Raw genomic sequence first — 12904 nt, forward strand, 5'->3', positions numbered from 1 at the left:
ATTATGGCCACACATAGCATCATGGAAATAGATAATGTTTTGTTATGATAAAAATAAACTGCATCTGAGGTCAACTCACTGAGCTTTTTGCAAAATATTTTAAATAATTTCCCATTTGTGGAAACACAAAGCCAAAACTGAACTCAAACCTATCAAGAGCAGTAAAAAGTCCATTTGCTTTAAAACCCTCCTGTATCAAACAAAGCATTATTTTAATTCCTGCTTTGTAGAACTCAGCAAAAGCTGGTCCTTCTGGATGACACCTGCAGTCATGCTGCAGGAAGAATAACCTCAAAGGTGTAAATAACATGCTGATCATTCACTTCTTCTCAGTGGAGACAATTCAAGCCAGTTATGAATGTGACTGACCATGACAACCTGTGCAAAAGAGCTGACTGTTCTGGGGTATTCTTTTCTTTGAGACTGCAGGGTATACTATGCCTAAGTTCTAAAACTGGGGTACTATAAGGAAATATTAATCTCTGATTAATTCACACTTATCACTTATGCATTCTTTGGTTTGCAGAGTCACCTTGAACAAGAGACACAGCCTTCTAGAGACACCTGACCTGCTTATAGATAGAAATCACAGTGTAATTGATGCTAATTTTGCCCAGCCATTTAGTGCAATAATCCTGGAATATAATTCATGTAAGGGCAAAAATAAGTTGGTTTATTTTTAGAATTTCCTAGATTTGAACTAATAATATATTTTTATCTTTCAAAGTTATTATATCTTTATTTTTTAAAATTGTGTTTCTTTTTTTAAAAGAAATATTATCCCTTTATGCCTGTTACTACTCATTGCTATCTTCTTTTCATGGCTTTGCCTATGTATCTATGCTACTGCTCATCTCAAACCCTAATTATTCCTATACTCCAATTAAAAGCACCTAAACAGGATGAGTGAAATCCTGAGTCTGCCAGTCTTAAGATTTCACCTATTAATTTTAATTAGGTCAAATTTTTGCCTCAGGTGAAAAAACTACAAGTGATTAAAAAACTTGATGAGTAACACCTCTTTATAAAAGGATGCTGCAGGTTTTACAGGGCTAGAGTACAAGATGGTCAAATCTTTTCCATCCTAATTACAAATCATTACAGTATCACAGAATTGCTCTGAGTTAAAAAGACCTTCAAGATCAGAGCCCAACCATTAACCCAGCACTGCAAAGTCCATCACTAAATCATATCCCCAGGTACCACATCTCAACATCTTTTAAAGACATCCATGATTCTTACTCAACAGCTTCCCTGGGACAATTGTTCCAATGCCTCTCAACCCCTCCCCTGAATAAATTTTTCCTAACATCCAGTCTAAATATCCCCTATCCTAACTTGAGGCCATTTCCTCCTCTATTGCTTGTTATCTGAGAAGAGATCAATTTCCACATTGCTATACTTTTCCTCCAGGTAGCTGTAGAGAGTAATAAGGTTTCTCCTGAACCTCCTTTGCACCACGCTAAATAACCCCAGCTCCCCCAATTGGTCCCCACAAGCCTTGTGCTCCAGACCCTTCCCCAGCTCTGTTTCCCTTCTCTGGGCTCTCTACAGCACCTCAGTGTCCTTTCTGTATTGAGGAGTCCAGAACTGGACACAGGATTTGAGGTGCAGCCTCATCAGTGCTGAGAGCAGGGGACAGTCACTGCCCTGCTCCTGCTGGCCACACCATTGCTGATACAGGCCAGGATGGCACTGGCCTTCTTGGCCACCTGGGCACACACTGCTCGTGTTCAGCAGACTGTGCTTTGACCAGCACACCCCCAGGTCCTTTTCCATGGGGAAGCTTTCCAGCTGCTCTTCCCTCAGTCAGTAGTGCTCATCTATCCAGACTATCCAGATCCCTCTGGAGCCTTCCAGCCCTCCAGCAGATCAACACGCCCACCCAAGTTGGTGTCCTCTGCAGACTGACCAAGGGTGCACTTTATCCTCTCATCCAGATGGTTGATAAATACATCAAACAGGGCTGGCCCCAACGCTGTGTGCAGGGAGACACCACTTGTGACTGACTGGCTGCCAGCTGGATGGAACTCCATTCACCACTGCTCTCTGTGCCTGAACATCCAGCCAGCTTTTTACTCCTCCAAGCCATAACCAGTCAGTTTCTACAGGGGAAAGCTGTGGGAAATGGTGTAAAAACCTTTACTAAAGCCAGGTAAACAGGATGAACAGCCTTTCCCTCATCCACCAGGCAGGTTGTCTTGCCATAGAAGGAGATCAGGCTGCAAACCTGCCTTTCACAAATCTGTGCTGGCTGAGCCTGATCACCTGTTTGACCTGCACGTGCCTTGTGACAGCATTCAAGTTAACCTTCCCCAGCACAAGGTTTGGCTGACAGGCCAGGTTATCCTTCCAATTTTTGCAGATGGTGTCACCTTTGCTAATTTCCAGACAATGGAACCTCCACAGTCCTAGCAGACTTGATGTCAAGTCAACTGACCCATGGCCAAAAAAACCCAAAATCCCAAATCAGAATTTTACAGATGACACCAGGCTTAGAGCCAGATGTTGATCTACTGGCTTGCTGGGTTTTTTTCTGTTTCTTCCCTCATCTTCTCTGCACCTGGAAGGATAGAGAAAATACTACTTGTGCTCCTGATCCCTCAACCAGCTGTCCCAAGTCCCTGAAGTCTCTTGGTGGCTCTCAGAGACAGTCTTCAGGGACTTGCTCAGACTTCTTATTGCAACTTCATTACTACCTACATGAAAAAAATCAATCAAGGAAAATCAATCAAAGGCAGTATTCAGGGCAGGAAACCTCTTCATGTCTTAAACCCAAGCCCCAGGGAGGCAGGGCTGCCTGGCACAAGGTACCTTCTGCTCTCTTCAGAGGGGACTCTCCTATGGAAATAACCCATCTTTTTCCTTTATGGAAGCAGTTTTGACGCAGAGGATGGGCCAACCTCAACAGCTCCATGCTGGATGAACCACTGTTGCTGCTCAGTTTCACTTTCACACCTGTTAAGGGAGGGCACCTGGGAAGGTCAGACAGTCACAGAGGAGACACACCAGCTACACCAGGTAGGAACCTGGCACCATTGCCCCCTATCCCTTAAGTCACTGTGTTCACCTAGTCAGAGAGAGGAAAGGGAACCAATCCTCTGTGTCAGTCATCCAGTCTGCCTGTCCAGCCTTGTCAGGGAAAGCAGGTATCTTTAGTCTCTCTCTCCCTGCATCTCCTCAATGCACTCACCTCCCAGGACTCTACCACTAAGCACAGAGGAGTTCCCCTCCCAGGCACACAGGAGTGCTCACTGCTGCTGCTCAGTACTGATAAGAGCAGGCTCCACCCTCCAGCCCAACACCTGAGCGGCAGCATGTTCCCATCTGAGCCCTGTCTCTGGGCAGCTGGGTCATATTGAACAAAGATTTCTGAAAAAGGCTGTGGATTTTCTGAACAGCTTTACTGTTCTTGTTCTATTCCATCATTATGCTCTTTCTGAGGCAAAACCAACTCACTACCTCCCCACACGCTCATGAATAATTGTTTCCCATGTGCAAAGAAGGCTAAATATGTCTGAACTTGCTACAATAAAGGCATTAATGCCTCATAACTCACCTTCAAAAATGTACCTAAAAATAAAGCATCAGTTTACTTCTGGATTCCCGGATGAGAATCTTGCAAAGGCTGTTATTTGTACACTACTGTGACCTTCTGTATTAAACCATTTTTATTCTGCATATAAGGTAACAGATACAAGAACAGTCTCAAAGGTCCACTAAAAAATAAAAATATTTTATGTCACTACTGCCAACACCCGGGATGCATTTGTCCTGTCACACTGCTTTTCTTCCATCATCAGTCAGCAATTTTATGCATAGATGGAATAACGTTCCCTCTAAGCCAACAACCAGAAAATTTACAAATCATAGGTGATGCCTTTTCAAGAATCACCACCCATCCTCTCCTCACCTTCCTGACACTGGAGACCTTTACCTTGAGCCATGAACTTTCTCACTTTTGCTCCTCCTATTTTCTCTCTGTATGCTGGGGACAGAGGGGAGAGTGACTCGCTGTGTGAGTGCTTTGCAGCTGGTAGGGTTAACCCATGACAGGGTAAAAGGTGCTATTCCACCTTCCACCCACAGGACCTGCAAATAGCACTGGCCTGTGATTCACTGTAACTTCAGTGACAAACATGCACCCACTCAACTCTCTTCAGAAGACAAGTGCTGTTCTTTCAAACTGAACATCCTCCCTCAGAAGACACAAACTCATACCACCTCTCATCACAACTTATTTAAATGCAGCAGTATTGGATTAACACAGTGAACCACTCTCTCTTTAATAATCTCTACACCTGATATATCATCAGTCCTTACATACATGTCTTCTTCTGGAGAAGGTTAGTAAAATTGGAATTTTGGTATCATCTCCTGCACAAAGTGAAGGACAGTAAAAAGCACCACCTCCAGCTGGGAAAGTCAAGTCACGGCAATTCTAAGTACCTAGAGGAGCTGTGGTTTAAAAGTTGAATTACACACATAACACGGGTAAACAATTCCAATAAATAATATGGTAAAAGCAAAAACATTTTGTATTGTTAAAATTATTATGAAACCTGCCAAACAGATGCAAAATCTCATTTAATTCAACCAGGGCTCGCTTAATGTGAGATAAAATGTCTCTAACACAAATCTTCAAGTACAGACATAATTCATATCTGAGGTTTTTCTTTATTTTTTCAGCCAGAGAAATGAGGATCATCTACAATCAGGTAAAAATAAATTTTCATCAGCAGTGATCAGTGTCACAATGCCACACAGAAAAACTTCAGTGTTGTGCTTTTCTGTGTGAAATTCCACTAAATGTAAGTGGGTAAGCACCTATGCTATGTAATAAAAAAGTGCTACAAAGAAGCATTTAGACTTTCTCTAAAGACAAATTCTTGCAATTATTATGGGATTTTTTTTGTCCTTTAGGAGCAGAACGGAAAAGAAGGGACTGTATTTCTAAATATAATGGTGACCCAGCGGATAATGCAGAAATTGCAATTGTTTTTGGCAGGATTCCCACCTCAGACTAAATCTACAGTCATGTTGCTACTGCTGGAAGACATTAGTTTTATAACAGTGAATCACAAGCTGTTCACAATTATTAGAGTAAAAAAAAAAAGTCATGATGATTAGGACTCATAAGGCATTGAAATACGAAAGATCTATTTCATTAATGACATTAGAACCAACTGCCAGAATTCATTTCTTTCAAGCTCTCCTGTATGAATTTGGGATTTTTGGATTTATGAGATCCCTTCAAGAAATAGTCTATGCTTACTTAGCAACAAGAGGGGAAGAATATAGTAAGCTCATTTTGTGATCATTTTTCTAAGGAGATTCTCCTAAAATGGCAAATAACTGTGAACTCCAAGAAACAGGGTAAATAAAGATTGTCAAGAAAGAACAATTACCAGAAGGTTTTGTTATAGTTAAGGTTTAAATATTTTATATTTGACTTCTTGTTCTACAAACATAGCTAGGCACAAACATAGCTTGCCTTTGTTTTCCAGAACCCTAAAAAGGTGCCCTAAACTTTTATTCCAAAAGCTAGGGGCCAGATTTGTTCAACAACAAAATAAAGCTTAAGCCTGCAATGAGAAATAGGTGCCTTGTCAGAGGACAGCCAAAAGTGTTTGCTCCATTATTAACTCTTCCATTGTTAACTATGTCTGCTGCTTTCTTAAAACTCCTTTTTGCCACAATGCATTCATACCTTTCTCTCTTTCCCACTTTCTCCATTTCACTATTCTGTTTTGTCAATAAACTCTATAAGCAGAATAACCTGGTATTCTACCACTGTGGTCATAACTGGTTCTTCAGAATCAAAGAAATACAGTACTATACACTCTTTGCCTCTCATCATACGGAGCATATTTCTGTGATGCATATCATCCTATACCCAAAACTCAGGAAGTGCCAGCTGAAGAGTACACTTGCAAATTCCAAATACAAACATATTACAAATATGCTAAGCTTTACACAGTGAAGTGACTCCAGTGAAGGAATGATAGCTTGTTTGCATGCCTGAAGAACTGACTCATTAAATCACGTACAAACAGTTGGATTTGAATGCATATGCTTAGAAACTGTTTCTGACTAAGTCCTCCTAAGCCAAGATTTTCTTCCTTCAGTATTATTCAAAGGGAAAGTAGTGAACCTAGTAATTGTTTACATTCAGAAACAATTAAATTGGAAAAAGAAAATTAGCAAAATGCTAATTACTTACAGAAATAAATGTCGAATAGTACCTGCTTACAGGTAAATTTCCAAACACTGGTATCATGACTCTTGACATACTTCTGAGTTTTTATTTATGAGAATTTTGACACTTGGTTTCTGTCCAAAGATAAAAATTTAAAATAAGAAAGTATTTGCCATTTGGTGCTTAGATTTCAAATGCTGTCCAGTATTAATGGGGCTTTATATATTATTTTACTGTAATACCTTGGTTTATTATTAGTGCTAACAAAATTGTTTAAACATTAGAATGGAGAAGTAAGTATTCAGTGCAATAATTTAATCACACACAATAGAATTATCATTCTCTTACTTCTATGAAAAGAAACTATAGCATGAGTATTAAGAGAGTCAAGCACTACCTCTCCAAAAAAGACCAAAACACAAAGGAAACCCTCATTGGTTTGAAAAGTTGATAGATGGGTTGGAAGTAGTCAGGAACAAGACGTGGAAACCAAATGCCCAGTTTACACAATCATTTCAGCTTCTAAAAGACCACGTTATGAATAAGCAGACAGTGGAAAGGAACAATAGATGGAACAAAAAATAAGCAGGAACCACAGAGAAAAAGAAAGATTTCATGTATGACTGAAACTGTATTAGAAAATTACTGTGAACAGAAAAAACAGTATGGATTGCTTCCAAAGCCATTACAAAAACTGCAGCACAGCATATTGCATACCCTTTCCTAGATGAAATAATTTTTTTTCAGATAATATTATAGATATAGTCTGCATGGTCTATTTTACCCATTCAGAAGCTACAATTACCTCCTAGATATAAGCTTCCCCTCAGGAAAATTAAATAGAGCATAAGGAATCATCCAAGTCCATCCAGAGGGATATTAAGACCCACAAAAATGTATGTTTTAAGCAGAAAAACCTGAGATAGAAATATTTTTTTTCTGAAGGCCGTGGTAGGCTAACTGAAATTCAGAAGAAAACAGTTCCCCAATGCTCAAAGAAGAGCATAATAACTGAAAGACAACAGATCAAAGCTTCATGGTAATATTCAATAAAACATAGGGCACAGCACCCAAACAAAGGTTGGCATTTAAAAATTCCAAGATATCCTTTACCAAAGATGAGAGGCAATCAACGCCAATTTAAAAAATCAATGGCAATCAGAGCTAAAAATACACTATACTTCTGGATAACAAAACAATGAATTACTCTGAAAAGACCTTCTCTTTTATCTCTGCAAATTTTAATTCCAGCCCTGAAAAATGTGGAGTTTTATCTTATTTTAAGCATTTAAGAAAATCTGCTTAAAAGTATAGTCATTCAATACTGACCAAGAGTGTATATTTCCTCTTTGCAGATTGTTCACACACATACCTTATGGCTAAAAACCCCCAAAACAAATGAGACCTCATTGGGAAAGGTGATAATTGAATAGTGAGCTCATACACAGGGAAATTCTTACAGCCTCAGAGACTGAAAAAGGAAGAAATTAAATCCTGAGGCTGAAATGTCTGTAGAGGACAATTACGGCAGAGCAGACACAAAGGATATTTTTTTCACCTTTCCTGGCAGAAATGCCATCTTCACTAATTGCTACAACCTGAACTGTTTGCTTAGAGATTATGCAATTTAATGGAACTTTCCACACCTTGTTATTAGCAAAACCAGCTTTGATCATTTTGTAAAATTAGACTCAAAATCTGGTTTGCTGCAGTACGAAACAAGCTCAAAAGCCAGAGGAAAGGCAGATTAATCTATTTCAACCAGTCAACCACACTTCACACTGAGGAAAGAAATTTTGTGCCAACATGGGATATTTTAAGCAAGCACATAAAAGCCTTCAAGAAGTTAGTAGCCATCTGTTAGGAAAGTACATTATGATAGGCACAGCTTCTCTATATGCTAATGCTGCAATAATGAAGGTGGTAAATAAACATCATGTTCACAATAAAACAACAGGTCAGAAAAACAGTCTGTTTCAATGACAGTTGCATTCAATTACATATTGTTTGGCTGTGCACTGTAAAGCATTTGAAAATCTTTTTCATTGCTAGGACAATTGCCATGATGTAAAAGAAATCATTACAACACCATTGGAAAGAATCATATTAAAACTATTATGTTTTTACAAATCAAGTAAGATTCCTGGAAAAAATTAAAATGCAAATCTCCTCATGAAAGAAAAAAAAAGTTCATATTTCACAGAATTACTACACAATTCTTCACTGTTAGGATCCTAGTGTATTTGTCCAAATCTCCATTCTCTCCAGTTGACAGAGATGTTTCCTGAACCCTAAATATAGCAGCCTGGGAACACTATTAAGTAAGAAAAATATAACTTTATATTGTCTCCAAAATCCAGATATTCTTTAGGCAGCTTATCTCCCCTCCGTCACTAATTCTTTCTCTCCTTCCAAATAAAAACCATTCTGTCTCCATTTGATTACACAAACTTTAAGTCAATCAATTTCCTCCAAATACAAGAACTCACTCTGCAAATATGCCTGGCTGGTTTTCTGACTGTGTTTCTACTCTTCCCAACAATTACAACCTTTCAGTAATACAAAATTCAGAGTGTCCAACAAAGTATGGCCTCCTACATGTAGAAGCAGATAAACTTAAGAAAAGGCTACTGTCTTTTTGGAGCCATAATGCAAGTTATGGAGAAGTAATCCTTTCCAGGGCCAGGCTTACTTTGTTCAATTAGCATAGCTCCATTGAATTTAACAGAGCCAGTGTAATTTATCCCAACTAAAAATGTAATTCTCCATTTTTAGCATAACCATTTTTACACAGATTTTCAAACCAGAAATGTTATACACAACAGAATACTCATCATCTCTTCCCCTTAATCAGCATTGCTGGAAGCATCCCATTTCTACATTTCATTAAACTAATCATATTCCAGCTCCCAAGAAAATGTCATTGTGTAAAACTGCCTTTGAAAAATTGTAACAGGATTTGAAAAGAGATAAAATTAACTTGGTAGGCGAAAGTACTTTTTGTTAAAATGTTGACAGACTGAGATTCAATTTATCAACTTGTTTTTCTTTAATTGAGCTAGAAGAACCAACCATCACTCCTGAATAGATTGTCTAACACCATCTAAAAGGACACTTGGGTTCAGCACAGAATTTCTCTGTTAAACAGATGGGAATAGCAACAAGACAAGACTCTGAGGTAACCTTGTAAGGATTAGAATTAAAAAAAATAAAAATCTGGAATTAATCTTAAGAAAACTGCTGTAAGGAATAAAGAGGATTTCATGAGGCAGAGAAAGTACAGTAGAAGATATGAAAGTGATCTATAATTTCTGAAGAAGGCTCCATACTACATTTTTAAAGGAATAAACTGCAATTTTCCAACCATTCACTGGTGATCTGCCATCTTATTCTGAGAAAGTCAGATGTTTAGCCCTGTTCATTGCTTACATATCTCTGTCTAAAATGATGGAGCTGGGAGCATGTTTCCTTCAGCCTGCACAGGCCAGCCTGCACCTTGTCACTGCAGCCTGGCCAGCACAGCAGCACACAGCTGTACCACAGCCTGTCATAGCCAGCCTAAGCTCCCCTCCCCCAGACAGCAGAACCTGATTTGCAAGTAAACTAACTCAAAGTTTTAGCATAACTCTGCTGAGAGGAATATCTCACACAAACTCATGACTAAATGTAACAGTAATAAAGATAGTTTTATAACATAGGGTTGTGGGCTGGAGACAGAAACATGACAGGACTCACTGAGGGCCATCAACAAACAGGGCTTTTTATTGTTTGGGGCATCCTCACACTGGGGGTTCAAATTTCCTGGGCTTGGACAGCAGATTGGTTGGGATCTCTGCACCACCCAGATCTCTGGCCAGTGATGTGTCTGCAATTGAGGATCAAATGGGATTGGCTGGGGGTCCTCTGTTCAGGTTTGAATCTAACATATCCTCACCTTATCTGGGGACTTGTTTTACTTCTAGGCTGGTTGAGTTTGGGGGTTCAGTATGGCCAAATCTATCTGGCAGCTACAGACTAGCTGTAACCTTGACACAGTTTATTATGTTGCCACATAATTATGTTACTCATCTTAGGAATAATGATGAATCACTGCCACCTGTAACAACTTCCACCCATCATTGTTTCAGCCTAAACCACTGACCTACAGCAAAGGGCAGCTTCATGTGCTTCTTTTGGTGACATTTTAGCAGTACTTCCAGCCATAGTCAAACTTCTTGCAATATCTTGCAGATTTATGACACTCATTGAGATAATCATCTGCTAACCTAATTTGTTGGGCTTTATTTGTATTTAGAAATGGTCCAGTACTCAGACCACACACCTTCCTACCTGCATGTCCTATTTTTCTACGACTGTAGAAGTAAGAGAAACATAATTTATTTGGGAAGTATTCAAAGAGCATTTAATAAACACTATTAGTAATACAAATCAGAAAAGCAGTAAGATCCTCTTAATTAGGTCACCCCAGTGAACAGCTGTTTTTCCTGATTATATGACTTATTTAATTAAGAGAGGAACTTATTCAATAATAAAGCAGCAAGGAGAACTTTAAAATTATAAAGTAAAATGAGCACACATTGCAAACATAGTACAAACATTCCTTGCCTCTCCTTTGTCAATTGCTTTAGTCTTCAATAATGATGCATTTCAAAATAAATTAAGTTTCAAACTTTTTTTTTTTAATATTTAGGGTTGGCTGATTAACTCATTAACAAAACTTGCAAAGATGTGATACAGCACATCATTACCAGTTACTTTGACAAAGCAATGATCCACCCTTATGCTCCACTGTGACTGTGATTCTACTTCCAGATTTTTTCTTTCTATGTTCAGATCTCACAGAAGTGGGGCTAATTAGTGTAATGACGTTTACACTGTTTAACTTCTATCTTTTGCCTATACTACTTGAGCTAATTTGAGCACCTACATTGTACTGCATACTATGTAGACATGCATGCATATGCACTACATCAAACTAAAAATAAAATCATTTCTAGAGGAAACTTGTGCAACATCTAAAACAGCATGAAAAACAGTCCCACTCAGCACTGAAATAGTGTCAGAGAGTCACATTACCTGGACCTTTAAGTTCTCTACTGCAAACCTCCTGCTATATTATGTATGTTCTCTCTATCTCTACATATGAATTATGTATGTTCTACATACATGTTTTGAAGAGGCTTACAGAATTTGGCTTTATAAAAATATCCCATATTATAAAAATACCCACCCTCACTGCCATTTCAGTGGTGAGCCCATCGCAATTAAAAAAAATGCAAAACAACAACAAACCCTGCCCCAAAAAACATGCAAACAAGCAAACTCCCCCCAAAAGAAATGACATTTTATGCCTTGCAGTTCAAACAATACTTCTTCCTTTAGCTGAGCAAAGCACATATTATGTCAGGGAACTAACTGATGTACATGTAAGATCAGTAGCTCATTTTTCACCATGTGTTCTTATCCTTTAAAATTTCACCATAATTTACCTGAGACAAATAATCATTAAAATATTTACCAACACTATTTAGTACATCTTCTCTGGTAAAGCAAATAAACTTTTCAACTTCCTTTTCAAACAGTTACCTCAAATGGACCTTATTTATTAAGAGCTTCTAAGCACATATTAAATTAAGAAAAAATTGGTCTTTTCCAGGCACATTGACATCACAGAAATGAAAACCCACTTGTCCTTTGTATCAAGTATCAGGAAAAAAAAGTATTTCTAATAATAATATAATTAGATTTCAGAATTATAAAACACAATTGAGATCCTACAGTTAAGAAAAATTCTGTGACAACTCTAACACGCTCCCTTACTTTTGGAAAAGCAGATCACAATTTTCACAGCTAAAAAACAACAGCTTGATCAATTGCTGCAGTTCAAGTGAAACAGCTAAGATTTTTCTATCTATCCTAATTATGAAGCAAAGAATATGCTTTTAGTGTTTCCCCTACTTGACAGCCAACAGTTGTTTCAAATTTTGGGTGATATGGTTGGGGAGGGGGGGGAGCTGTATGCTTGGTTGGTGTAGCATTTTTCCACAGTTTGACCAAGAAACAACATTTAGTTTACTCAAAATTATGATTAATAAAAATGCTATTTATCTTTCCACGTCACACTTCCTGCATTTACCTGAAATGTAACCTCCATTATGGTAACTTTGTTCAGGGTAATCTAGTACCTCACACTGTTTGCCCAGAATAATTAGGTTTTGCTCACATAGCATTCTAATGCTTCAGGCTTTTAAAACAGCTTCTATAAATACACCTGATCAGAATTGTAATGCAACAAAATACAGCATTTTGCAACATATGGCACACAAAGCAGTGAAGTGAAGGGCAAGCCTAGCTCTCAGCTGTGGCATGCCACCTAGTTTGTTCCATAACGCTCATTTAACCATATGGCTCGTCCTAGGTGGCAAGGCACCACTAAAACACAGGTGTGTACTCTTTCACTTGAATTCATGACCCATGTGACAGAGCTGAACTTAGCTCTTCTAACCTCATATTCAGTGTCACTTCTGTTGTATAAATTTACATAGAGTTTACTAAAATAAACAAACAGAAACTGCATAACACCTACAAAATACTTAAATACATTGACTACTGTTTAAAAACATTTCCCTCTGGAGAACAATGCCCAATCTAAAATTCACTGACAGTTATATAAACCACAGAAAAAGGATGTACTAAAAGAAAAAT

At 38.3% G+C, this 12904-nt stretch overlaps 1 protein-coding gene across 4 annotated transcripts in view; it reads right to left on the reverse strand.

Moving 5' to 3' along the window:
- GRIA2 (glutamate ionotropic receptor AMPA type subunit 2) overlaps nt 1–12904 on the reverse strand; it is an 83099-nt gene that overhangs the window by 44012 nt on the left and 26183 nt on the right. The gene's annotated exons all lie outside the window — the stretch shown is intronic.

Source organism: Erithacus rubecula (assembly GCF_903797595.1).
Source record: "Erithacus rubecula genome assembly, chromosome: 5".
NCBI classification, from domain to species: domain Eukaryota; kingdom Metazoa; phylum Chordata; class Aves; order Passeriformes; family Muscicapidae; genus Erithacus; species Erithacus rubecula.